Source organism: Lactuca serriola, chromosome 9 (genome assembly GCF_051521515.1).
Source record: "Lactuca serriola cultivar US96UC23 chromosome 9, Lser_US96UC23_V15, whole genome shotgun sequence".
Classification (NCBI taxonomy): Eukaryota; Viridiplantae; Streptophyta; class Magnoliopsida; order Asterales; family Asteraceae; genus Lactuca; species Lactuca serriola.
In genome coordinates, this window is record NC_136416.1 from 77,993,660 (window position 1) to 78,018,932 (window position 25,273).

The 25,273-nt window shown below is 33.2% G+C and overlaps 1 non-coding gene across 1 annotated transcript; it reads right to left on the reverse strand.

Annotated features, from left to right (window-relative positions):
- Positions 1-23,833: 23,833 nt before the first annotated feature.
- On the reverse strand, positions 23,834-23,936 carry LOC145077418 (U6 spliceosomal RNA). Its single transcript, XR_013693164.1, has one exon. It is a non-coding gene; the product is annotated as a U6 spliceosomal RNA (small nuclear RNA).
- Positions 23,937-25,273: the final 1,337 nt, after the last annotated feature.

A 25,273-nucleotide genomic window follows, 5' to 3' on the forward strand; every position in this document is an offset into this window, starting at 1 on the left:
GATAATTTTAATAACTAACAATATAACTTATTAATATTTTGTTATAGACAATGCAACACCAAAAAATATTTATACGAAATTTACCAAATGGTTTTGAAATTATGTAAAATATATTCGAATTGTTTATAATATCTTTCATAATATTATTAAAATAATAAGCACATGTTTAAAAAAAAGTTTACAATCTATGTTGAAATATAACTTAAAGTGAGGTGAGAAGTGGTTTGAAGAGGAGGGTCCAGTGTTGCGTCATGCAGCACACGCACAACAATTTTTATGTCAGGAGTCTTCTACAAAGTAAACAACAACAAAAGTACAAGTGTTTCGTGTGCTCCGCATGGCGCACCCATAAGTGGTCAGAAGTGGTTTTGCTTAAAACAACAAACAGCCCCTTAGATAATGTGAAGTATAATGGTTAACCTATCCGAAGGCTAGGTAATTGTTTTTCTCTCTTGCTTGATTCTTAAGATGGTTATCGTGGAATTCGTAGGATTTTCCTAAATTCGAGTATTGATGTATTAAAAGGCTAATATGAGTGTAATTAGAAGTACTTATCGTGTTTCTAAGCTTGAATTATCTTAAATTGATGAGAGATTGTTGGATTAGGGTTTGAAGAACCCTAAACCATAATTTGGAAAAAAACTGATAATTATGGAAATTGAGCTTGGAACTTATTAAATTAAGTCACCAATAAGTAATATACGTGAAGCTTAATTAAATTGGTGACAAAAAGTTGTCAAGTAAAGTTAATGAACATTTTGATTATGAATTGTGATGAAGATCTCAATGAGCTAAGAAAAGTTCTAAGGAGTTTGATACGTTGTTAGAATAGGATTTGGCAAAGAAGATTGCTCAAGTGATTCGTACGAGAATATTGATATGAGATTCCTACGGTAATAATGACATGTGATTCCTACGAGAATATAGAATGAGATTCCTATGTGAATATTGATATGTGATTCCTATGGGAATATTGATATGTGATTCATACGGGAATATTAACATTAGATTCCTATAAGAATTATGATATGTGATTCCTAAGGGAATATTCATATGAGATTCATACTAGAATATCGATATGTGATTCCTACAAGAATATTGATATGAGATGCCTACGAGAATAATGATATGTGATTCATACAGGAGCATTGATATGAGATTCCTACGGGAATAATCATATGTGCTTCCTACGGGAGTATTGATATGAGATTTCTACGAGAATATTGATATGTGATTCCTACTAGAATATTGATATGAGATTTCTACGCTAATAATAATATTTGATTATTAAGGGAATATTGATATGAGATTCATACATGAATATTGATATGTGATTCCTACATGAATATTGATATGATATGCCTACGTGAATAATGATACGTAATTCATATGGGAACATTGATATGAGATTCCTATAGGAATAACTAGGCGAATGCCCGCGCGTTGCGCAGAAACATCTATATAACTGAAATCTTTACATGTTTTATATAAATATAACAATAATGTTATTGTTAAATTTGATATAATAATTTGTATACTAAGAAGATATAATATATTGATGATTTTGAAGAGTAAATTACACGAATGGTCCCTATGGTTTGGGGTGATTTGCGTGCTTAGTCCCTAACTTATTTTTCAACTTAGAAGGTCCCTACTATTTGTTTTTGTTACGTGCTTTGTCCCTACTGTTTGTTTTTGTTACGCGTTTGGTCTCTGTCTTACCTAAAAAGACTATTATTTAAATAGAGAAAAATTGTAGGGTATGTAAGGTAAGGTGAATGGGCGGGGTTGGGGTGTGTTTATTTAAATAAATTAGAAAATCAAGGGAAAAATAGTATTTTTAGGTAAGACAGGGATCAAGTGCGTAACAAAAACAAATAGTAGGGACATTCTGAGTTAAAAAAAAAAATAAGTCAGAGACCAAACACACAAATTACTCTAAACCATTGGGATCATTCATGTAATTTACTCTATTTTGAATTATATGATAATTCAACCTTTTGAATGACCTCTACCCGCGGGTTATTCATGGATAAAATAAAATATAATACATAGTAATGTTATGTATAGTTGTAGTTATTATTAATTAATTTTTTAAAATTTATTTTGTTTAACGTTTTAATTTCTATCATTGTAATTATTTAAAATATCAAACATTCTTTTTTATTTTAAAGGTAACAATATAATCATTTATATAGAGTTATTTTTAACTATTGTTATTATAAGTTATTTTAAGCTAATTATTTGAAAACTTTTAACGATTATAAAAATATTTTTAGGAAATATTTTAGTTAAATTGATATTACAATTTTGTTTTTGCATTTAGCACTATAATTTATCATGTTTAACTATTTACAAAATATTCTTTGGGTTTTTTAAGTGGACCTGAAATTTATATTGAAGTTGAGCTTCTAATGTTATATTTAAATTAACAATTTAAGTATTTTGTCCAAACTGTTCAAAAGCTGTAGCTTTAAATTGATAATGGTTTACATACAACAACATATTAAATCTAATAAATTAAGTATAATATGTTAAAAGTTAAAGAGATAACTTTATAAGTAAAAGAAAAAATATTATTTTAATATTGAAAGTTAGTTATTTATGATTACACTTTAGGTTTGATATTTATTTAACCTTATTAACCAACTTATAATCATTATTAGAAAGACACTACAATTTATCACTTTTAACTATTTACAAAATATTCTTTTGGTTATTTAATTTGAAATAAAATTTATATTTAAGTTGATTCTGTAAGGTTATATTTAAATTAACAATTTAAGTATTTTATACAAATTGTTCAAAAGTTGTAGCTTTAAAATGATAATGGTTTACATACAACAACATATTAGACCTAATAAATTAAGTATAATATGTTAAAAGTTAAAAACATAACTTTATAAGTAGAAGAAAATATATTCTTTTAATATTGAAATTTAGTTTATATATATTACACTTTAGGTTTTATATTTATTTAACCTTATTAACCAACTTATAATCATTATTAAAAAGAAATTGAAAAGTCATGGGAGTTTCAAATGAATGTGGTGAAAGGAAAAATGCTAGCTTTATAAGTATACTAGGCGAATGCCCGCGCGTTGCGCAAAAACTCCTAGATAGTTGAAGTTTTTACAAATATATGTTTTTTTTAAATATAATAATAACTATGTTCTAAAATTTGATACAATAATTTATATACTAAATTGATATAATATACTGATTATTTTGAATTATATGATAATATATACATCTATTATAACTTTATAATCTCAATCGTTTGAATGACTTCTACCCGCGAGATACACATGTATAAAATTAAATATAATATATGATTTAATATTATTTATAGTTGTTGTTATTGTTAACAAATTTTTTAATTTTTTTTGCTTAATATTTTAATTTCTATCATTATAATTAATTAAAACATCAAACATTATTTTTTGATTTTAAAGGTAACAGTATAATTATTTATATAGAGTTATTTTTAACTATTTTTAATGTAAATTATTTTAAGCTACTTATTTGAAAACTTTTAAAGTTTATAAAAAATATATTTAGGAAATATTTTAGTTAAATTGATATTACAATTTAGTTTTTGCATTTATCACTATAAATTATCACTTTCAACTATTTATAAAATATTCTTTGGTTTTTTTTAGCGGAACTGAAATTTATATTTAAGTTGACACTGTAATATTATATTTAAATTAACAATTTAAGTATTTTGTCCAAACTGTTGATAAATGGTTTACATAAAACAACATTTTAAATCTAATAAATTAAGTATAATATTTTATAATTTAAATACATAACTTTATAAATAGAAGTAAATATATTATTTTAAAATTGAAATTTAGTCTATTTATGATTACACTTTAAATTTGAAATTTATTTAACCTTATTAATCAACTTATAATCATTATTAGAAAGACACCAAAATTTATCATTTTTAACTATTTATAAAATATTCTTTGGTTTGTTTAACTTAAACAAAAATTTATATTCAAGTTGACCATGTAATGTTATATTTTAATTAATTTAAGTATTTTATACAAATTGTTCCAAAATTATACCTTTAAATGATAATGGTTTACATCCAACAATATATTAAAACTAATAAATTAATTATAATATGTTAAAAGTTAAAAAAAATATAATTTTATAAGTAGAAATAAAGATATATTTTAATATTGAAATTTAGTTTATATATGATTACATTTTAGGTTTTATATTTATTTAACCTATTTTAACAAATTATAATTATTATTATAAAGAAATTGAAAAGTTATGGGAGTTTCAAATGAATGTGGTGAAAGGAAAAAAGAATGGGAGTTTCAAATGAATGTGGTGAAAGGAAAAATGCTTCCTTTATAAGTATATAATGATAATGATAATGATTATATGTGATTCCTACGGGAATATTGGTATGAAATTTCGATGGGAATATTGATACGTGATTCCTACGAGAATATTGATATGATATTCCTACGATAATAATGATATGCAATTCATAATGGAAAATTGATATTAGATTCATACAAGAATATTGATATGTGATTCCTACAAGAATATTGATATGAGATGCCTACGAGAATAATGATATGTGATTCCTACGGGAACATTGATATGAGATTTTACGGGAATATTGATATGAAATTCCTACGATAATAATAATATGTGATTCCTAAGGGAATATTGATGTGATATTCATACATGAATATTCATATGTGATTCCTACATGAATATTGATATGAGATTCCTACGGGAACATTGATATGAGATTCCTACGGGAATATTGATATGTGATTCTTGTGGAAATATTGATATGAGATTCCTATGTTAATAATTATACGTGATTCCTACGGGAATATTGCTATGATATTCCTACATGAATATTGATATGAGATTCCAACATGAGTATTGATATAAGATTTCCCACAAAAATATTGATATAGGATTCCTACATGAATGTTGATATGTGATTCTTTATAGAATATTGATAAAGGTTCCTGTAAGTAGAAAATTGTTACAATAAGATAAATTGTAATATCCCACAAGGGGATTAGGAATTAGTGATATTTTGAGAAAAGATAAAAAATGACTTTACTTCGAATATATATCCTTTTTGATGTAGAAGTCGAGGAACACTTGAAATGAGTTTAATTGCCTTTTCATTTGATAAAGTCTCAATTATGTGATGAATCGTATGGATTAATCAGTATGTAATCAAAGGATCATGTATAGATCATATCTATATGATGCAACCTGGCTCCGAACCACCTGCTCTGAGGGAGTGCTTCTACGTCGAAGACGGATCTGCGGGGTCACAACAGACAAGCCCGTTAGAGCCGCCCCAGGGACTGTGCCCCGGGAGCGGACTCCGACGGTCAAGTTAGATCATCTGGAAGATCTGAGATGGTTCTATTTAGCTAGAGAGAACCATCTTGGTGCTGGTGGTGGTGTATGGTGGCTGACGGCGGCGGGTGGTGGCTGAGCCACCCTGCCGGAGTATATGGTTGTGGCTGAGCCAAGGGCAAGATCCCTCTCCATGGAGGAGATACTATTCATTATATAGAGGACAATTAGGTCAAGGGGAATTAGGTCTGGCCTTGGGCCAGCCCAATTTAGGCCCAACTAGCAAGGAGTTGGGCGATGCCGCCCGGAGGCGCTGGGCAGGGCTGGCGAGCGCGCACAAGGCAAGGTTGGCGGGCGTGCACCAGGAAAGCATGGCAAGGGAGCACCAAGCCAGGGAGCACCAGGCCAGGCCGGCTGGAGAGTCCCCAGCAGGGATGACAGGGGAGAGCCAGGCCAGGCAGGCAGGAGAGTCCCCAGCAAGGCTCGCAAGGGAGCGCCAGGCAAGGCTGGCATGCCAGAGCTGTCTAGGCCATGCTAATGGACCATATATCAACACTATAGAATATAGGAAAGCCTGTATGGATTATTAGATTTTTAGTATACTTATATATCTATAAATATAAAGGTTATATGACGAGAATTTGATAGAAAGTGTACACACTTTATTATTCTTTTAATGAAGAATTAATTGGCATATAGTTGAAATGTTTATGTGAATCATATGTGTTTATGATTATGTAATTTGTTTATATGTGTTGTCCTTTAAGTCACCAGACAATGTTGTTGTTAAATGTTATGTGTTCGAGGTGCATGTATGAAGCATTAGAGAACCGTGCACGTATTAATAGTAGTGAATTATTAGAGCATAAAAGTTGGATGTAGTTTTTATAGAGACGGTATATTCATTGCATTACCATGGTTTTATCAGTATCGGTTGTAGCACCCAGTTTATGTAATTTATAAATCATTGTAAAGTGATACTTTTAACTGAAAAAAAAATTGGGACCAGATTTGGATAAACTTGACTTAAATGTCAGAAGATGTTTTAAAACCATAGTAATTTGATTTATAAAAAGGGTGGGTTTTATAGAGAATACCCAAATAATAATTTGTTGTCAATAAACACATGCATAAAGAGATTAAGTAACCCAACTAAATATTTATTGTATAATGATAACAAAAAAACATATAAAACTTACATCATAGTCTAATCGGTCATCATCATTATCCTTATATATAAGTACCCAAAACTTTATCTCCATCTGAAAAACGAGATTTGGATGAGAAAACAATATTGAATCATAAATCTTCTTATACAGGATGTCAATACTATCACCCATGCAGTCATCCAAATAAGGTGGGCTCGTCCATGCGGTTATCCAGTCATAACTCTTCTTATATAGGATGTCAATAATATCACCCATGCAATCATCCAAATAGGGTGGGCTTGTCCATGCGGTCATCCAAATAGGGTGGGTGTATGTGGGTACTTCCTTTCTTTTCATCTACATAAACGAAGACCTCAACCAAATCGAAACATATTCTAACATCTTGATTTTAGGCCTATATTTTTAGTCATTTTTTGTGAAAATAATTTTTTTGGAAGATTAAAATAAAATAAGTTGAATAATAAGATGAAATAAAAGAAATTAACTAATTTAATACTAGAGATAGTTATGATGATAAAAAAAATTATGATATATTTTTTTTATCCAAATTAAAGAAATATTGTTATAATGGTTTTTGTTGTCAGTTTTTGAAAGATGGGATGTAACCTAGAGTTAACTTAATTAACCATATTGGACTTAAAATGCTAGTAAGTTTATGGGTAAGTACTGATGATGGAAATATATAAGTTGTTAGTCAATTAATTAGTCACAAAGGGGTAAATTATATAACTTGAGAAACTTGAGGGATAGATATGTAATATTCCAAATTATATATTCTAGTAAGTTCTCCTTCCTCTTTGAAATAATTCAAACGTCTATAGAAAAAGGAATGGAGTTGTGTTTGTGCCAATATCTCTACGTCCATGATGGAGGATTGAAGCTCTAGTGATAAGTCTTTGAAAATACAAACATTATCTTATCATCTCCTCGCCTTAGAGGTATAATATATTCCCTAATATCTCTAGTTACATGTCTAGGTTTTGACTGTTTGATTTCCAATCTGATTTCATGTTTCCTTTCTTAGTGATTATGTAGAGTTTATAGTTGTTACCTTATCTCTAGAACATACCTTCATCACCAAATATTACGATAAAAATAAATATATCATCAACTGATACATAAACATAAGTATACACATTTGATCACAAAAACTAATTAATAGGTTGAAAATACATAGAAGTTTATCAATTCAACAAAAAAACAATGATGAATCATCATGGTTCATGGACAATACAACATGAGTTAGTATTTCATACATATTTACACTTACTATGAACTGATTAATTAAAGTCACAGTTTCCCACCACATACAAGTACAAACTTGCAGTTTGTTGGTATGTCTTTCTACTCATAGGATTTTGGTTGAATTTTTCTTGATATGAAGCGTAGATAGAAGTGGAGTAACGGGAGAGTACACATATATATTATTCATACGAATAGTTAGCAAAGGTTGTGAAATGACATATACGTCCTTGAATGAAAAATATGAGAGGCTTAATAAGGGTCTAGCACGTTACATGTGGCCAACAATCCCTTCTGTTTTATTTATTTTACTTTTAACTTCGTCCAACTGGTTCCAGTAAAAAATAGTTAGAAAACAAAAATAACCATAATAATAAGACAAAACTACGCGGTTGGTCCCTATGGTTTTCTAATTAATTCATTATAGACAAAACTTCATAAATGGTCCCTATAGTTTCTAAAAATTTGGATATAGTCCCTAACTTTAAAAAACTTCATAGAAAGTCAATGTGGTTTCTATCTTCTATCATGGTTGATCCATGTCACACCTAAAAAGACTTTCATACCCTTTTTATTTTATCTTATATTTTTTATGCAAAAAATTATTTTAACATAAAAAGAACAAAGAAAATAAATAACCTCACCTGTGGGTCCACATCTCTATCTCTATCTCTCTCTCTCTCTTTCTCTCTCTCTCTCTCTCTCTCTCTCTCTTTCTCTCTTTGAAAATAAACCAATTTCATCACTCCTTTTCTAATGAATTTTCCTTTTGAGCATGTTTAACTTCCATTCCTTAAATCATATAAAGATATTGATTTAATAAAGTCAAAATCAACTTTATCAGGAATCTAGTACTAGATCTCCATTAGGTTTTTCAATTACCTATTTAATTTTATTCCTGTAGAGATCAAAAGACGAACAACAAAACAATGTGTATGAACCATCTTTCTTTATTTCTTCTAATCGAACAAGTATACACCAAGCCATGCTTGTGTATGTCCCCTTTTTTTATTTCAAAAGCACACACTTATCTATTTTTCTTTCATCGTTCATGCCTCTTTGATTTCAAGAATTTGGTAATGGATGTCTAATAGGAATTAGAACAAAAAGGGAAAACCCAAATGAAGAAAAAACCAAGATGAAACTCTTAGCACCCTACCTCCATCGTAATCCTCCAGCTCCGCCACTCCCTTTCTCATTGAAACCCACCACCGACGACAATTTCTTTCATAATTAAATTCATATGTGTGATCAGTCTTTGGTGAGATTAGGAATATTCTAGTGATGAAGAGATAACAAGAAGAAACAGGTGGGAGGCATTTTCTTGCGGGCATGGGTGATTTTCTGGTGGAGACTGGATGCGGAGATACAGGTATGCATTTCTCATATACTTCGAATTGTGTTCTTTAATGGGTTTTTTTGGGTTTGGAACCTTTAGAGATTGATTACAGATATGGAGTCGTGGGTTGTTCTTTTAATCTAGTTGCAGTAGGCTGGAGTCAGAACTGAAGATTCGACATGGGAGGATAGGGGTAGGGAAAATAGAGCTCTGAACAGCACACTCTAACACCACTTCGGCCACTCTCTGGTCTCCTGCACCACCGAATGAAGATGATGGTTTGACATGGTTGCAACCAACACATACAACCATAGTCTTGTGATAATTTTTATCGACCAAAAATCACAAAAATAATTTTATCAATATATTTTTCGACATGGTTTTTTGTCAAGAAAACATTAGATGGAATTAGGTGGTTGCATGTGTAAGGATCGCATAGCAGCTTAAGCAATAGGTGTTTTGGAGAGAGAGAGAGAGAGAGAGAGAGAGAGAGAGAGAGATGTGGACCCAAAGGGTGTGCAGGGGCGTAGCTACTAAGCCATAAGGTGGGTCCTAGGACCTACCTAATTTTTTTAATTTCATTCATAATATATAGTGTAGAAAAATTCGGAACTACCTTAGAAAAAAATAAAGGACCTATTTTGAGTTTGTTTTTTAAAAAATGTCTTATAAATCATTTTAAAAGAAGAAAAAAATAATGGACTAATAACCAACTAGTTTTTATCAATGGACTAATAATCAACTAGTTTTTCATTAAAACGTATGTTTTTTTTTCATTTAATTTTCAATTGGTTTTTTAAAATTTTTAATCGGTGGGGCGTGATCGGATTTAATAGGTTGAACTGATTGGTCCGGTTTTTTTAAGGTACACGATCCGACCTGACCGGACCCCACATCAGTGTTTTTGATTTTTTTAGTGGCTTCACTTAATATGGGAACCATGTGATTTTTTCGTCTAGATTCGCCACTGAGGGTGTGGTTATTTATTTTCTTTTTCCTTTTTATGTTAAAATAGTTTTGTTTAAATAAAGGGAAAATACTGCAAATAGACAAAAAATCAGGGTCAATTTCGAAATTTAGTCATAAAAATATATTTTTCCGGCTATAGACATACATTTCGTGGAGGACCCTCCGCGGACCTCCACGGAACCATGAAATCTCCGCGTAGAGGGGATAATTTCATAATTTCAACCCTTTTATTTGAGAAAAAAGAAGGGGTCCTCTTTTGGTCCCCACTGGTCCCCGTTTGTGTTCGTCACTCCGCATCGCCTCGCATAGTCGTTCATCGAAGACTTTAAATCCGGCGACGACTTCAAATCCGGCGGAATACACCGTCAAACGACTTCAAATCTGGCGAAATCGAGTATAGAGCACTTGAAATCCATCACCGATGGACCGCCAATTCCCTGATGCTATGGCCGATTGATACGGTTCCTGGGTATTTCTCACATTCCCATCTAATTATTAATGTCGAATATGATTCAAGTTAGAGGAAAACCCATTTTATTACATTGAATATGTATACAGTTTTAGAATTTTTAGGTTTACAAATCATAGGAACGATTTTTGGGATGATCCATTCCGCGGAGGGGTACGTGAGTCCGCAGAGGGTGCTCCACGGAGTGATGTGTTACCTCCGTGGAATGTTATAATCGAAGAAATGCAGGTCTCCGTGGAGGTGAAGGTCACTCCATAGAGAGGCCTCCGCGGAATGACATTAAAAATGGTTTTTGCACAATTTTTTTTTTCTGCTTTTGTTGCCCTTTTCTTTTGTGTATTTAGTTGTATATAAAAAGTATGTTGCTATTTATTTCATAAACCGAATTAGAAAAGTAATTTTGGAACCTTGTTTTTTATTTTCAATTAGTAATGTTTTAAATGAAATAAGATTTTTTTTTGTTGTGTAGCACGAAGATCTCAATCGAAAAGCGGATTTAACTTTGAAAGGCGTTGTGAGGACTATCATTAAAGACTATTTTCCGCGCCTAACACAATCACAATGAGTATTATTCGAAGCTTTCCCCTTTGGAATATTCTTAGGAATGCATATCCCACATGGTGATCCCTTACTTGTGGATTTACTCCATGACGAAAAGTGTCGGTCAAATTCAAATCTCTGTGCTCGGTTGTTCCCAGATATTTCTGATGCACGTTTGTGGCTGAAAGATTTAGAAGACTTGATTATGTCCCCGAATTATCTGGCACTACAAGATGAAGATGTTGTGATGCTTATCTAACTTGTTTTTATGTTGAAGGGTCTACACGAACGGGACGTTAAAACGGGCAGTCCTGCAAGAGTATACAAGCTTGCTGATAATATAGATGGTTGGAACAGGTATTACATTTAAAACAGGCATTGTCGCAGTAGTATGCAATGCACTAATTATAATAAATAAATTGAAAATTACAGGTTTGCATGGGGTACATATTTCTAGAAATATACTCTGCGTTTGATGCGTGGAATGTTTAAGAAAATAGAAGAGTTTAGAGTATTGAAGCAGGTCAATCCCGAATCCAAGAAAGTACACAAGTGTACCGTTGTTGGTTGTATGCTTCCGTTTAAGGTTACTTTCTAATGCATTTAAATAGTTATCATTGTTTAGTTTTTTATACTATAAAAATTTGAACTTCGTTTTGTATTATATAATAAGTTTGTATCATGACTTTTATAGTATAATAGCACGATACTTAAAATTTTTTCATAGATATGAATTTTGGAGACGTTCCTAGAGGCAACCAAGTTTTATATATGCATGCCAATAGAATTGCCACGGATGAGGGCGTGGAGAAGTAAAACACCGTTATCTTGGCTTCAATGTTGTCGAATAATGAACGTGTCTGTGGTATGCTTTGTATATTAACAATCATCTATATTTACAAATTCCAATGTATTTTCATGTTAAACTAACAATCTGATTTTTGCTGCCTAACAACCAACCTATTAATTTCGTGGCAAACCCGGAGGAGCTGATGTTGCCGTTTTATGTTCGTTATGTCAATTGGACTCTTAACCCTGTAGATTCCTCCCCACGGCAACATAGTCCTGTCTGAATCAGTCCACCTGATGTTGCCTCGCCTGCTCGAAGAAGGATGTATAAGTCTAAAATAGAAACATCTTCGACTGAATCTGCCACAAATGCTTCTTCCTCGCAACATCTTGAAATAGAAACAAGTTATATGTCATACGACACATCAAGATTGGTAAAGAAGAAGATGATGAGCACAAAGGCATTAGTTAAGTGTCTACTAGGCGTTGTGGCTGACTTAAGTTCTAAAGTAGACCGTGTATTACAGAAAAAAGATGAACCAGACACAAATGTTGAACCAGAAAGAGGGTTTCGAGAGGAGGAGGAGGAAGAGATGATAAATGAAGAGGAGGAAGAAAAATATTACCATGATACACATTTTGACTATGATGATATAGGTACTCATGGTTTGGAAGGGGAATTTGGGCCTACACCTACGCATGTTGAGCCGTCATCGGACGTGGGTGAACATCACACAAAAGAAATGACTCCTATTGTTAGGTCGCAACAAAAGAGGGGTGTTCCATGGTATCAACGGACTCCGTTCACAGTGGTACAAAACTCATATTTTAAATTTGGTATATTTTTAAAATATTAATGTAGTGATAATTATTTAACATGTTAATATTTTAGTTGCAATCCACACCAAAATTGAATAAAATCACCACAGCAAAGAAAAAAAAGTAGTGAAGAGTCCTGAAAAAGCAAATGAAGATATTGTAAATGAAGAGAGTAATGATGTTTCAAATCATTTCCTGCTCGACAGTGTTGAAGCTTCCAGTACGTTGAGTTTTTGGTGAGAATGGAATACGATCTCTTCCAACCTAAACACTAAACATAGGCTGCATATGCTCACACTGGATGTGGAGTTTTGGTCGAGGTTACTTGCAGTTACTGACGCTGGGTGGTTAATTTCTTCAGTAGCATTCATTAAATATAATTTTCAATTACATTTTTAGACAATAATTTATATAAAAAACTGTAACATTTTTATCTTAAAATGTACAACATATTGTGATATGGAGTGCCTTGCTCATGGAAAGACGGCTGGCGAACGCAAGGTGGACGATATTCCCTCAAGAACTTAATTTGCAAAACGGAAAAACATATTTTCTTAGGAATATAGAAAATGGTGTCGGAGGCCATCCTAAATGGAAGGATGTGGATATGGTTAGTTAAGTTTATTAATTATTTATTTTATATAGTAACTGAATTAATGACTATTAATTTTTTTTATTTGCTGGTTCTATTCCCCATAAACGTTCCTCATGCCCATTGATTTTTGGCAGTGCTACATTTAGATATTTGGAAAGTACACATTTATGATTCAGCACGATGTATGAATTACTTCACAACATACTTTAGAGGTGGAGAATTCAAAAGTTTTGGGGATAATATAATCGAAGAGCTAGATGAATTACTTCACAACACACTCTGACCATCCACTTTGCAGACTAACAAACAGCTCTGCGGACTGACAAGTCAGTTATGTCGAGTGTGAAGTCAGTTATGAGGTCTGTCAACCCACTTATGCGGACCGACAAGTCAGTAATGTGGACTGACCATTCAATAACACAGACTGACAAACAGCTACGCGGACTAACAAGTCAGTTATGCCGACTGTGAAGTCAGTTATGAGGTCTGTAAACTCACTTATGCAGACTGACAAGTCAGTAACGTGGAATGACAAGTCAGTAACGCGGACTGACCATTCGCTATGCGGACTGACAACCAGCTCTACGGACTGACAAGTCAGTTATACGGACTGTCATGTCTATATAAAATGACTCAAAATTATGTATCACTTCATCTAATTTGTTTTAGTTCATCTAATTTGTATCTTTTACAATGGGTTCAAAACCATGGACCGCTAACGAGTATTTTCTTCTAACTCATGCATATATTAATATCAACGAGAACAACAGTTTGGAGGATAGAATTTTTTTGCTCCTATTAATCAATACCTTCAACACTGATGTTGAAACCATCATAGAAAACCATCGCAGCATGCTTGATATAGCAGCAAAATTGTATGAATTGAAAACAAAAGTTGTGTTATTCAATGATCTTTATAACAAGATTGAAGATGGTCGTGTGAATGATACTGAGGAAGACATCTTGGAGGCAGCTTAAGAAGAATACAAATCAATTAGCAACGGACAGAGTTTCGAGCTTGAAGCCCCTTGGAATCCTTTGAAAAATCTCCTGTATTTTTAACTAGTACTGCGTTTTCTATTGTGGTTGTATTGCTTTATTTATATGTAATATGGTTTTTATCCTTTATTTTTTGAAACAGAATTCACCAACAAAAGTTACGAAACTCTACATTTAAACAAAATAAACAAGATAGGTTATGCGGACTGACAAGTCAGTAATGCGGACTGACAAGGCTTACTTTATATAAAAAGATAGGTAACGCGGACCGACAAGTCAATAACGCGGACTGACAAGTCAGTAACGCGGACTGTCAGGGTTTACTATATATAAAAAGATAGGTTATGTGGTATTTTTACAAAGGTAGAGAAAGTTGTGAAGATGAGTTCAGTCAATCAGGTATTAAGAAAAAGTTTCTCCACCCTACCGAGTTTTTTCCATAATCTGCAAAGAACCAATCCTAACACCTTCACGTACATTACGAAAGATTAGTACAATCGTTTCAAAATTTGTTTTATGGCATTGGGATGCGTGGTATGTAATCCCTTATAGTAAATATTTAATTATATGAAGTTGTTATATAGCTAACATTCTTATCTTCACTTGCAAATTCATACGTTTCTCACGTCTATGATACCAATCATATTCGTTGATCATGTACCTCTAATTGGGACGTACATAACATCCATGTACATTGCGGTTAGTTTAAATGGAAATCATGAACCCCTTCTCATAGCTTTTGCTTTGGGAACCATAAATTGTGATGATTCATGGTTATGGTTCATGAGGAGGCTTAAAGAATGTTTAGGTGATAATACAGAAGTTGGTTTCATAAGCCATATGTCTGATTCTATAGACTTTGTAGTTCAAAGAGTCTACCCTGATTCATATCATGGCTATTGTTGTAAAAATATAGCCGAAAAATACGCGCTTCCACTGGAGTACGTTTATTATATGTTTTTGGTTCGTTGTATGTATTAGCTTCGAGTTTTAGTTATTACTCTACTAGTAATGATGCACTAATATAATCATAATATTACCCATATTCTTTAAAATAAACACACCATTTCCAAGTACACAAATTAATGTCTTCTAAAACAAAGCATAATTAATTATAAATACAACATCAATCATTCAAATCGAACGTTGAACAATAGTCTTCTCTCTGCGTCCCACTCGTCTAACTCATCTATTGTGTCCCGTGCGTTTCTATTGTCTCATGAGTACCTTGTGTCCTTTTCCCTATCCCTTTTGTGTTACTACCTGATGTCGTACTACTTTTTGTAGCCTTTTTTTGTTTCTTTGGGACGAATGTTGGACAAGTCGATGCATTATGTGTTGTACTATTACATCTACTACTCCTTCTTACTATAGGTTCCTCACCTTGTGACGGGATACGATTTATGTTTCTCGGTGTACCAGCTTCATGTGTATCCATTATCGGGGGTTTAGCAACCATCATCTCAGCAGGAATCTCCCGATCACACGGTTCTGGAAGGGGGTAAACCGGCTCCTCATACGTACTTCGGTACGTTTCCATTTTGTAAGCATCTATAGCCTGATGTCCGAAGTTAGTTTTTTTCAAGTGCTTCAATACCATTATGACATGACCACAAGGCAACCCAGTTCCTTCCCAATATTTTCATGTACAAGTCTCTTGCCTCAGATCAACTATGCCACCATGTTTGAAATCATGCACTTGATATATTGCATCTTAACACCAGAAACGGACCATCCTGTCGTATGCTCTTCATTTTTACTAACTACTTTTTCAGCCCACTCGTTAGCACTATTGAACTTTCCTTGTAAAGAAGATATATATAATTAACTTATTATTCGACCTAATTAAAGTCTAAATTAAATTCATACCTCCTTCGATGCGACACCTGTTACACCATTCCTGTGAAAAACGATGGAAGAACTCAAGAAGGGGTATTATACGCATCTTCCTTGCATCTACAAATAAAGCATTCATGGACTCTGCACTGTTCGAGGTCATGTAATTGTACCGTTTCGACAGGGAATATGCTCTAGTCCATTTAGCAAGGGGAATTTCACTTAGATACGTTGCTACTTGCGGCCTAGTAGAACTAAATTTATACTACAATTCTTCAAAAACATTTCTTTTGTAAGCTTTCACAAACCTCCAAAATAACACTTTTGTTTTATAATTTATCCCAAACCTGTGTACTATGTTTCCTAGTAGATGAAAAGCACACAAGCCATGATGATCATGTGGGAAAACATTTTCAATACTAACCCGAATAGCATCGGTCCTATCAGTTACAAAAGTCAATTCTTGACAATCACCAACCCATTCATACAACTTTTCAAGAAACCATGTCCAAGTAAGACTTCTTTTTTGCATATTCCGTGCGCAAGGGGCAGTATCTGGTTTTTCCCATCCATAGCTATTGCATGCAATATGGTTCCCTTAAAATCACCCTTCAAATGGGGACCATCCATAATTATAACTTTACGACAAAAATGTTTGAACGCTCGTATCTGCAATATATTAAAATGGAACACATAAACACTCTATAATTTTAAAAAAAATTATATATTAAATAAAAACAAGTTTTTTGTATTTACTGTGCTCCCAATGGCATAAAAACAACACTCAAAACAATCTTCAAAGTCTGTTTGAATATAGGCCACTATACCGAGATTATGCCTCTTCAAATTGTGAAAATAAATAGGAAGTTTGGAAAAACATTCTTCAGAGGATCCCAACAACAGTTCCATTGCATATTGTTTTTCATGCCAAGCTTGTTTGTAATCTACATTGATTTCTAGCAAAGCATTCAAATCCTTTGATATTTCATTAGGCCTCCAAACTTTGGAACGAGTTTTTCCCATAATCTCATGCAATATAGTACCCATGACCTTTTTATTAGCATGCTTATGATTAGGGTGTATCTGTAATGACGAACATTTGTGCACATTGTTGAAAGTCCTGATTTCAAATTCATCAGTGGGATCAAGGCGTTTTGCATATAAACGCCAACTATAGTTCTTAATTTCACAATATACCTCGTAACGACTTTTGTTAGAATGTTTGGTCTTAAACTGAAACTTTTCTTGGTTGCTTTAAGACTCATAGCAAATATTAGTTGTTGTCTGTTATCATATGTTTGACGAACAAACATATCATCATTTGGACCTAAACTATGAAATGGTTCGGGTTCAACAATAGGATCAGGACTGTAACGTCCCAAAACTTAAGACTAAAAATTTCTCTTAATAAAACATTACTTAAAGCATAATCATCAATCCAAAACATAATCAGAGTATTAATTTCCAAAACATATGTTCATTATCAGAGTAAAACATTCCCAGGCTGTCTAATTTGTGGTGTGTGCCATGCAATCACTCGGAGCTCTTCCATCCGCTACCGGAAGTACCTGAAACCAAAACTGAAAACCGTAAGCACGAAGCTTAGTGAGTTCCCCAATCTACCACATACCATGCATAACCACATACTACACATACTAGGCCACACCCACTATTATGGGCCTCCCCCCCCCCCCTCACCTCGGGCCTCGCCCGCTATAACGGCCCCGCCGCTCCAGGCATCGCCTGGCTTCGAGCCCCGCTCGGATACAGATCTGTTTCACTTAGGCCTCGCCTGTCACTGGGCCTCGCCCTCTAACATATAATAGCACATAAACATATCACAACACATAAGCTAAACATATACTAATGGACCCTGTCCTAATGTCTCGCCTATCCTGGGCCTCGCCCTTGTCCTGCTACTGATGAGTCATGGAACCCCGTCCATGCTCCTACTGGTAGTGAGATTCGGGCCCAGCCCACACTCACTTTTTCCCTAACTTAGGCCTCGCCCCTGATCTGCTGCTAATGAGATGTGGAACACCATCCACACTTTGCTATTGGTGAGATACGGGACCTCGCCCACACTCACCTCCCTACCAGGCACATACAAGTATCACACAGACAACAAGTATAAACTATCACATAAACCCTTCCTTGGGCACCCGCTCGCTATCATTGGACCTCGTCCTAAATATCATTCTATCATACTGTGCCTAGGGCTAACCCCCGGGTCTTCTACTCATAACTACATGCGTCGGCATTGTGGCCTTAGACCCATGCAAATAAAAGGGAAACTCACCTGCACTTGCTGAACTTGCTGATAACCCCTCTAGCTGCTGCCCGGCAACTCTCTGAACTCCTGCTCCACTAGCTCCCCGAGCTACCAACATCAATGCAACACTTAGTCTAACTATCCCCCGAAAGTCAACTAAGTCAACTCTGGTCAAAGTCAAAGTCCTGGTCAAGGTCAACCTTCCAGGTCAACCCTACTCGCCGAGTCAACCTACCGACTCGCCGAGTTCATATGCTCAGAGTCCTTCCATTCGCGACTCGACTCGCCGAGTCAGTCCATGACTCGCCGAGTCCACTGATTTCCAAGTCCTGACCTGTCCAACTCACTGATCCAAGTCTTAACTCGAAGGGTTTGGAGTTTCGCGACTTGACTCGCCGAGTCCAAGAACAGACTCGCCGAGTCCAAGGCAATCTTTAACAGACTCGCCAACTTGTTCCTCCAACTCGCCGAGTTTTTGCCCAACTTCATCCAACTCGCCTAGTCCACCCATGTGACTCGCCGAGTCGCTCCCGTTCTTAATCCATACAGTGGCTTTTCGAGCCATGCAGGGGCTCCAAATCATAGATCCATACTCCCAAAGCCCAATCCTTACGTAAAGTTGCAAAGTTTACGTATAACTAAAGAGATCTAGGCTCAAAACACTCTAGGGCTAGGCTTTAGGACAAAAGGGCTTCACCAACTACTCAATATCTGATGCTTTATGACATATTGGACCATCCCAACACTAGATCTGAGGTGGCAACCACATATCTAATCCCCAAAACCGAATTGGGTCTCAAACAACCATAAAACCCCCAAATCTCATAACAATATAGATCTAGATGCAAAGGAGGGAAGATAGCAGCTTATTACCTCCAAGATGAACACAAACTGAAGTAGATCTCAGATCTACACCTCTCCTTTGAAGAAACCCTCTTGATCTTCAAGTTCCTTTCAAAGGTTCCTTCCTCCAAAGTTATTTCTCTTAAATGATGGAAGCTCACACGAGATCTAGGGTTTACAGGCTCTCTAGGATGATATGGAGGCTGAGGAAGGGACATAACACCCTTTATATAGGATACAACTCCCGGGATTAGGGTTTTCCTTGTTCAGACCAGACTCGCCAAGTCCCCTTAGCCGACTCGCCGAGTCGGTTACTAAATCGATCCCCCGGATTCTACTCCGACTCGGCGAGTTCCTCCCTAGACTCGACGAGTTGACCCTTTGACTTAGGGTTTTCTTTCCTTTCTTGGCCTTCCTGATTTTGGGTGCTACAAGGACAATCAGGTATGGGACGCAGACCGTAAAATATGTCTGAAGCTTTTTTCCCGTGTGTGAACTCATCTTCTGACCATCCTTCATTTGACTCTTCATCGTCTGACAAAGTTTTGTCAGTCAGTCTCCAAACTTATATAAATTTTTTTTCTTGAATCGTATTCACTACCAGAGTTTCTTCTTGTGGACACTCTTCAACATTATCAGATACAGCATTTTCAACATTGTATGGTACAATCTTGTCAACCGCTTCGGTCTATTTGACCAATCCATGAAACACCTCTAAATACAAATGTACAATCTCCTTCGTTTCAGAAATTATATTTCTGAGTTGATGAACATCTACTTCGTCTAAAATATTCATAACATACCCATGAACCGGGTGTTAAAATTACAATGATATATTACTATTGAACACATTAGCCTTACTTTTGACCAAATCAAACAATATTTGACGATCAAAATTTTGCAGAAGCAGTAAACCTAAGTTGTTAAACTTTGGTCTAACGTAGGTATTAATCTCATTACTTATCTGCCAAAAACCCCCAGTACATAAAATAACAAAACTCATATAGCCGGAAAAATCTATTTTTATGACGAAATTTTGAAATTGACCTCCATTTTTTGTCTATTTGCGGTATTTTCCCTTAAATAAAATATAATAAAAAGGTAAAAATTGTATAAAAGTCTTTTTAAGTGAGTTTTAAATAAAATATAATAAAAACAAAAGTCTTTTTAATGGGTTTTAAATAAAATATAATAAAAATGTAAAAATGGCATAAAAGTCTTTTTAAGTGGGACAACTATGATAGAAAATAAAAACCACATGAACCTTTTATGAAGTTTTTTAGGGAACAACTATGATAGAAAATAAAAACCACATGAACCTATGAAGTTTTTTAAAGTTAGGGATTCCAGATTCTGGAAATCAATAATGACAATTTATGAAGTTTTGTCTTCAATATAAATATCTAAGCTACTAGGCGCTTAGTCCTTGTGGTTTTATTTTATACATGGTTGGTCCTTATGGTTTCATTTTATTTCATAATTGATTCGAAATTACTATCTTATCCTTGTTTGTTTTTTATTTTTTTTTTCCAATTTTAAAATATTTATTTAATTATTTGAAAATATACCCCCATCTAACTTTGACTTTAAACTCATCACCTTCATCCCCATTCTTTCTTCATTTTGAGAACCATAATCAACCACCACTACCTCCAAAATCCTTAGTGTCAGTGTCGACTTCAACCTCTATTGCACCACCTTTAACCTCCAACGTGTTGCCTTTAACCTCCACATGGTCGACCTCTTTTTAGGTCTCAACATCCGCCACATATATCATATGCCTTCATTTTTTTTTCTATTTCCCATATTTTTATCTCCGCCTTCACCTCCTCTTTCTCTCTTTAGAACCAGCAAATCAAAAACAAAATTGATGAAGGGTTTGAGGATTTTCATAAGTGGAAAAATATCTTCTTTTGATCTCTTTCACTTCCGGTTCACATCCTATTTCTCTCTCTTTCACCTTCGATTTAGACCATAAAAATGAAACCGATTAAGGTTTTCAGGGTTTCATAAACGAAATCCCTTGAGATTCGGACCCAAAAACATAATTTGAAATCGAGTGTGCTCTTGTGTGTGTATATGTGTGTTTATGAGTATGTATGTGTTCTTGGGTACGTATATGTGTGTTAAGGAACAAACCCATCAATACATACATACATACATACATATATATATATATATATATATATATATATATATATATATATATATATATATATATATATATATATAGACACACACAAAGAGAGAGGGGGGGGAGTCAAAGCAAACAAGGATAAGATAGTCAAATCAGTTATGAAACCATATAAATTAATAAAAATCTCGTGTTTTAATTCAGACGTCGGCAATTTCTTATTAACTTAATGATACTAACTTTTAACGACTAACCAACTGTTAAAAAAAACGAACAATGATAAGATAGTCAAATTAGTCAAGAAACCATATAAATTCACAAAAACAACCACATAAAATAAAACACAAACTAAACCACAAACAAAATGTATAATGACTGAGATAATTATATTGAATCGATATATTCCTACAAATCCAGAGACAAACTGCATCTTTTAAACAATATATAAAAGTACTATAACTTCACCATAATCATCTTTATAATTTTGTCTTTTAAACAATATATAAAACTACTATAACTTAACCATAATCACCTTTTAATATTATTAGGTGTAACAAAATCTACTTGTTCATACGAAAACAAATAAAATTTGGTAGTACTTTTTGATATTGAATCAAATGGATAAAGCAAAAAAGAGTTATAAAATAAATATTTTATACTATTAAATGCATTCTAATTTTTATTAGTCTTTCTCAATATTCTGTTTAGTATATAAATTATTTTTTGTTAGTCTTTCTCAATATTCTAATTTTTATTAGTCTTTCTCAATACTTCATACTATTAAATGCATTCTAATTTTTAGTATATAAATTATTAATTATAAAATAAATAAATCTCTAATGGAAGCTTTTTTTTATAACTTATTATTATTGATTTTTTATAAATGAGTACTTATTTTCATTGGAGCACATCACTTTTTTGCTTATTTTTATTGATCACTCAATATATTGAGTGGTTAATATAGTTTAATCTTTTGTTAATTTTGCCCCCTCATCTTCTATTATATTTTAATTTACCCCTATATTATATTTTAGTTTTCAATTTATTTATTTAGTAATTAATTTAATTTGTCACTTTATTTAATTTATCTATCAAATATTTTGTGACATCTTACGAATTTTTAAAGGTATCATAAAAATGTGTTTAATACAATACGTGTTTAAAAATAACTAACTAAATGGAGGGAGTTATATATAACATTTTAAATAGGTAAGGAAAAATTAGTTAAATTTAAAAAAAAAAAAAAAAAAAACTAGTGGAAGAGTTTAACAATTAGAGAGACCATTTATTTAAAGGTTAAAGTTAATGGAACGATGAGATGACAATAATTTCAAACTATAGAATAACCTAATAATGCCCTTAAAGATAAGAATAGATCAATGAAGTGGACAATATTAAATTCCATCATCCATCATACCATCATAGTTGTAGGCCCAACAACTATCATAGTTGTAGCCTAGGTCCAACAGTTAGCACCGACATACGTTTGTGACTTTTTATATCCATATTCATATGTATTAGAAATGCACATTTCTAAAAAAAATGAGGAATGCATGATATTACTTTATGCCAGTAGTAAACCGATATTATTTAAATGGGATAATGACTTAGGAGGGTAGTTAGGTTTTCAGTTTGTCTGTATTAGGTCATTAAGGTTTTTTTTTGTACGTATTAGACCAATATGGTTGTTATTACCGTTTAGAAACAGTCATTTTTATCGGTTTTTTCTTATTTAACCGGTAAAAATGACTATTTCTAAAAAGTAATAACAACCATATTTGTCTAATACGCACAAAAAACCTTAGTAACCTAATACGGACAAACTGGAAACCTAATTACCCTCCTAAGTCATTAATCATAATTATTTAGAAAACATGCTTAATAATCAATGTGACTGACTTGTTTGACTGAAAATAGTAGTTTCTATTTAAACTTATCAAACAACCCTTCCAGAATTTCCAAGTCCAAAAACTCATATGATTGATGATCTTCATTACATAAATATGCAACATTTTATCAATAACTTCTTTTTTGTCATTTAAATGTTTACATGAATACATCCATATGTATAAAAACAATCTCACTTTGATACCTCCCATCAATGTCTACATTTGATAACGAATGAAAATGTAAAACCAACAGGAACTTGCAAAGGATGCCTATTATCTATTATTTTATAAACAGCAAAACCACAACATGAACTAAGAAACTGAAGTTGCAAAATGAATAAAAATAAGCACATAAACAAACACATACAAACTATATACAACACATAAACGGAAGTTTATAAAGCATGAAACTTAATGACAGGAAAAGTAAAAAACTTAAACGAGACTTTATAGAAAGAAAGATCACCCTTACTTTAGTAGTTCATCTACTAAAACGTAAGAATTGCAATTGAACTCTATTAGCATTTGAAAAGGGAATTAGGATTTCAGAGAAGACGACGAAGGGTTTAAAAACAAATTGGACCATTTCTCGATTTGTGTGTGTCATCCTTGCGTAGGGTTCATGCTAATCTTCTTTGTATCGTTCCAATTTTATCGGATGTCCCTGAAGGGACGATTATAAATGAGGAGCTTCGCCATATAGAGAAGTAGCAGGTTATTCTTCTGGTCGATATGGGACGACGCAAGTTCTAAGCGAACTAGTTTACTGTTGATGGTCATATATTCTCAATGTCTTTAAAATTAGGGATAATGACTTAGGAGGGTAATTAGGTTTCTAGTTTGTCCGTATTAGGTCACTAACGTTTTTTTGTGCGTATTAGACCAATATGGTTGTTATTACCGTTTAGAAATAGTCCTTTTTACCGGTTAAACAGGAAGAAACCGATAAAAATGACTATTTCTAAACGATAATATCAACCATATTGGTCTAATATGCACAAAAAAAGTTTAGTGACCTAATACGAACAAACTGGAAACCTAATTACTCTCCTAAGTCATTATCCCTATTTAAATAAGAGAAACTGATCGTTTGTTTTTAAAACATTTTTTTTTCGTAAAATACCCAAACAAATAAAAAATGTTAATTTTGAGCCATCAATTTCACATGTGACCTTCGTATATGTGAATTCTTTTTATTAAAATTCGGATCTTCATAATTTTTTTTATATGAACTAATGATTTTTTTATTATGTTCTTTGTAACAAAAGTTTTCAATGGATATATTACACTTAAAATTTGGATGTTGGAAAGTTACACTTTTAGCTTCAAAATAGGTTAATCGATGAAAAGTATAAAAAAAAAAAAAATCAGCTTCAAACCATCATAACTCTTTCATACAAACATTTTTCATTTTATTTTTTTCATTGTGTTCTTTATTACAAAGAATTTCCATGAGTATATTACACTCCGAATTTAGATGTCAGAAAGTCATACGTTTTTAGCTCCAAAGTTGGTTATTCGTTGAAAAATATGAAAAAACAATGATTTTCCATAAACATGTTACACTCCCAATTTAACATAACAAATCACTCGTGAAGTGACAATTCTTATTAAATGTTCGGATTTTATAGTAAAAGTGTATATTTTCGTACTCAAATTGACATGGCAAGACGAAGGTGAGGTGACAACTCACTGGTGAAGTCACACTTCTTGTCATTTTGACTGCAAAAGTACAAAGTGGGAAATCAAGCAAGTAAGGTGTATCGAGTTCGAAACATCCTTCAGGTAGCAGGCCTCAAACCTAGAGTGTTTTCCCAACATGTGATTTAAATACCTTATCGTAGGAACTTTGTAAGAACCCAAAATTTGGAGAGAGTTGTGTAACGTCTAGATGATGAGGTATTTTCAATTTTAACACTAGTATGAAGAAATATTGCTTTTTGTCCCTTGTGCATGAGAAATTTTGTAAAATGGCCCATAGTGGCATTTTTGTAATAATTGGGACGAACTC